This window comes from Triticum dicoccoides, chromosome 7B, assembly GCF_002162155.2.
Source record: "Triticum dicoccoides isolate Atlit2015 ecotype Zavitan chromosome 7B, WEW_v2.0, whole genome shotgun sequence".
Classification (NCBI taxonomy): Eukaryota; Viridiplantae; Streptophyta; class Magnoliopsida; order Poales; family Poaceae; genus Triticum; species Triticum dicoccoides.
In genome coordinates this window covers 238077867-238082567 of record NC_041393.1, presented here as the reverse complement: position 1 = coordinate 238082567, position 4701 = coordinate 238077867, and positions in this window count along the sequence as shown.

Sequence of the window (4701 nt, the reverse complement as noted above, 5' to 3'; positions counted from 1 at the left end):
CTCACTGGCCCCCCGGCTGAAGGTGAAATGCTACTACAGAGGTCTTCATTGCGAGGGCCAGCACAGGGAAGGGAAGGGATCGGAAGAGATGAGGTGAGGTGAGAATTGAGATAGAAAGGGGAAAAGCTAGGCCTAACCTCTACTGCTGCAACCGGCACTAGTAAAACCCGTCCGGTGCATGCGCATTGTTTTTGGGGCTGACCACCCAAGTTGCCCAATGTCCACCCCATGATCTTGATCGTGCCTGAAACAAGATTGGGAAAATGGGCACAGCATTACCGGCACTAGCATGCAGTAGCAGGCCAACCTACCTACCCGGCTAGGTTAAGGAGATCTGTACTGTCTGCTCTTTTGCTTGATTATTATCCCAGTTTGAGTATAGTAGAAATTAATTTAGTCCGGTTCTGTTCCTTTCCATCCAGGAAAACAACAAAGAGCTTTCGCCACATTTACCCGTCACCTCCACCTCCAAGGAGAAAAGCGGTAAAGTTTGTTACGGCCACCCCAGACTTGCAGCAAAAACGGCTGTCGTCTCTTCTTAACCAGGAGAATACTACGTATATGGGCTTGACTCAGCGAGGGTCTTTGTCATATATATATATCTCGATCCCAGCTTGATTGACACCTGTGCCTGTCCATCATGCACTTATGTATAGCTCAATTAGTTGCTAATTCACACGGCTGTACTGTCCTCCACAGGTTTGTTCTGTGAACTATATAGCCAGTTACATATATAGATGTCCGGCATGCATCAAAGAATCTGTCCCTGGTTCCTTGTAAGAATTTAGCACCACTTGAGCTTCTCCACTACTAGTTAGGAGCATTTAATGTGTGTAAAACATGCTTTGATGGAGCTTCTTTATTTGAAATGTGATATGCAACTTTGTGATCAACAGGGTACGGCTTCAATAAAACAAAACAAAATATAGCATACATGAACTATTTCCAACAAGTGCACGCGCGTGGGAAAAATGTCAAAAGATTCTTAGCAGAGAATGCTGGTGTACAGAGATGGGTTCCAGCCACCTAGAGTTGTTCATACCACCACAAAACCACGGGCATTTAGATGGGTGTTGCAGAAAACCTAGACACTTGAGGAAATGGCATGGGAGACATGGTGATTATGCATAGGATCAGATTTGCCCTTCTTGAACGAGAAGTCTGCGGTACTGGCGGGCCGGCTCTGGCCGGAGCAAAGCTAGGTGGACGGCCATTGGTGAAATGCAGTACCCCACTATGCAACTGTAGGAACTGCACACCTTCAGTTCAGTCTCCCAGTTCATGATGCATGGGGGCAGATGTAGTCAGAAAGGACGGCAGCGGAGAGAATATTGACATCTCCATCTGGAGAACATAGGTGATATTCATACTCTTTGGTCTCACATTAGTGATTGTTAATTAATTGACTTTTTCAGGAAGACAACATGTAACCGTCTTGAGTACAACCTAAATTAAGGAGATGAAGTTTCAGAGAGGCACACTTACCTTTGGTAGCTTTGATGAACACAAATCAAGCATAGGAGCTTCCCAGCAGCCCAAGGGGGTGTCTGATTAGGCTTACCTTTGGGTTTTGGTGTCTGGCTTATAAGCCAAAAAAACACTTGTTCATGTGCTTTTCGCTCTTGTCAAAAGCCAAAATCACATTAATAGGGGCTTTTTTGGCTTATAAGCCCAAAGCTAAATTTAAACCGACCCAAAAGATCGGTTGGCCTTTTTCTTCCTTTTTCTAGGGTAAGATCAGTTAGCTTTGTTTACAGCACATTTGCACTGAGGTCAAAGTAGGTGCTGTCTAGAATTTCTCCACACCTAGTTGCAATATTTGGACAGGATAAGATAACAGAGCTTGCCACCTACTGGCTGTCTCTTAGCATGAATTTATATATGAATGCCTTCTGAAGCAACTGCTAGGTAATATTGGCATGATAAGAACTAACTGCCCACATCTTGACTAAATTTGATGCTGAGTGGAGTGATGCAACAACCTGATGAGACATGGGAGCACAAGCATACACCACATCTCAGCATCTTTTTTTCTGTAATTGGATGTTGGAATGCTGCCATGGGCAAGAAACAAGAAACTGAGACCAGCAAGTTACTTCTCATCATCGACCAGATCAATTCTAACACAACAATGTATGCTCAAATTTCTGTTGGTTGTGGTTTGCAACTACAAGATACCAAATTTGCTTCAAGAAGAGGTGTCGTTGTGAAGTTTCATCCATTGATGGAGTTTTAGTGATAAAATCAAGTAATTGTATAGACCAAGTTTTTGGAACAGGTAAATATTGGAGGCCAGCTATGTGTCTACTTATACGGCACCTCTGAGCAGATCTTTCTCTTCGGCCTAGCTGGTTCTATGAAACATAAATAGAAGTAGACTAGCTAGTAGCATGCATTCCTGTGGACAGAAGGTGGTCTAGTTGAACAAGTGTTGCTAAATATGCCACTAAGAAAAATTTTAGCATTCATGTCATGTACACCTGGAGCCTGCTCGAAATTTCCCCCTAGTTTCTCGGCATTTACATGGTCCTCAACTCCTCATGTTGCATGATGACAGTGTTTGCTGCCTCAAGAGCTAGCTGCTCAAGAAAACAGGGACTGTATCAGATAGGGAAGACTGATCCAGAAAGTATGCAGTACAAATGCAAACTATTCCAAGCCAGTACAATAATAATGTGATGCACTTTTGAAGCTAGCTGATGTGAACCTGAAGGGGCACAAACTCTGCATTCCAAGTCTCTTGGGAAGAAAAAAGGGAGGCACCCCTAGTTTCTTGAGTCCTGACCTTTTGTTTCTTTTGGTGAAAAGAGGGCTGTCTATTAACATCAAATAAAATTTATTTAGTAACACTAACAATAAACTCTGGGTTTTGAACCGTCCGCAACCTTCAAATGGACTTTTCATGTACTCCCTCCGTCCCGAATTACTTGTCGCAAAAATGGATGTATCTAGAAGTATTTTTAGTTCTAGACATCCATTTCTACCCAATTCTGCCATAAGTAATTCGGGACGGAGGGAGTATATCATTAAGCATTTTCCTCTACATAAAGTAAAAACACTTCAGTCATATGTAATAATTGCAAGTGCATCCTTCAAACTGATACTACTCCATGTATTCCTGCAGGTCAAATTTGCACTCTGTAATCCATATACAGTATTGGTAACAAATTTATCTTCAGAAATGGTATCCCCAATTGATTGCAAGCAATCCCGGCTAACTGGTAGTGTGGATTCACATGGTTTCCTAGAACTCTTTTCATAGCTAGCTGATTACTTGGTGGAGGACAATATGTGCGCTACTATTCTTGATCAAGTCACTTTCCAGTGTATCATGTTTGAGCTCACCAATGGTGATGTAGTCATCATATATCTCTTCTGCTCCTGTCAGCTAAACTGTTCATACCGAGGGCTTATGTATGGGTGATCATTCTTTTCACTTTCTCTGTATCTTATACCTTTTGTGAACCAAAAGATCTTATTGGGAACTAGGGAAGAAAGTGAATACATTAAATTTGTTTTATTACTTTCTTTAAGATGGTCGTCAAGGATATATGTGACGAATTCCCGTCGGTGTGACACCGTTGGGAAACACACCTCATGAACATTGTGAGGGAAAGCTGACAGGAATAACTAGACTTTCATCACTGGAAGCCGACATCATCTTTTCTGTTCGAAATGTTCTGCTTTTTTCGTAGCCTCATACACCAGCTTGGTGAGCCAAGAGCACCAAAATCCTGCAGATTAATTAATGCTGGCTAATCTCTTACGTGTTGGTTGCTTGTTAATTAGATTTCAGAATTCACTCTCTTCTATAGCAATTCCTAACTTATGGAATGGTGGTTAATTCAATTAATTCAGGGCTAGCAAGAAATCAATGACGCGGCAACAAACTGACAGACCCCTGTCTCCCAGGCACTGTTTTCGCCTATGTATAGATCATGATTGCCTCTTAGAGCATATTCATGGTTTAGCTAGGCAACTTGTTAGTTAAGTTGTGTAGTGAATAGCTTGGAAACTTTTACAAGTGACTAATTAACAATATCAGAGGAACAACAAATATTGGGAGTCGAAACAATTAATGCAGCACATACGAGAAGGCCATTTTATAGATGTATACATAGGCATATATATTGTTTGCTACTCCTTGCGTTCACAAATATAAGATGTTTCGGATATTTCAATATAGACTTATATACAGACTGAAATGAGTGAATAAACGCACCAAAACGTATGCCTGTTTTATGAAACACAATGAGCGATTTAATTAGTGAAAATATAGTTAGGATGTGTTACATTGTAATTTTGCTTATGTGACAGTCTAGGAGTCTGTCCAGCATGGAGCACCGCGAGATGCCTCACACATATATAGCTACTCCCTCCGTTCGGAATTACTTGTCTCGAAAATGGATGTATCTATAACTAAAATACGTCTAGATACATCCATTTCTGCGACAAGTAATTTCGAACGGAGGGAGTACATTATTACTCCATTATCAAATGAATCTTCCCCTCCTGATCACACAGCTTTCCAAGACCAGACACACGTTTTCAAAACTGATTTTGCCTACGTCTCCAAATGCAGCAAACGTTCACAGAGGGGAGAGGGAGACAGAGACAGGAGTAGTTATTGGAGTAAATAGCTATCAAGTATAGTTACCAAATGTGTAAGTAAATCTCAACATCACCCAACTAGATCTCCTG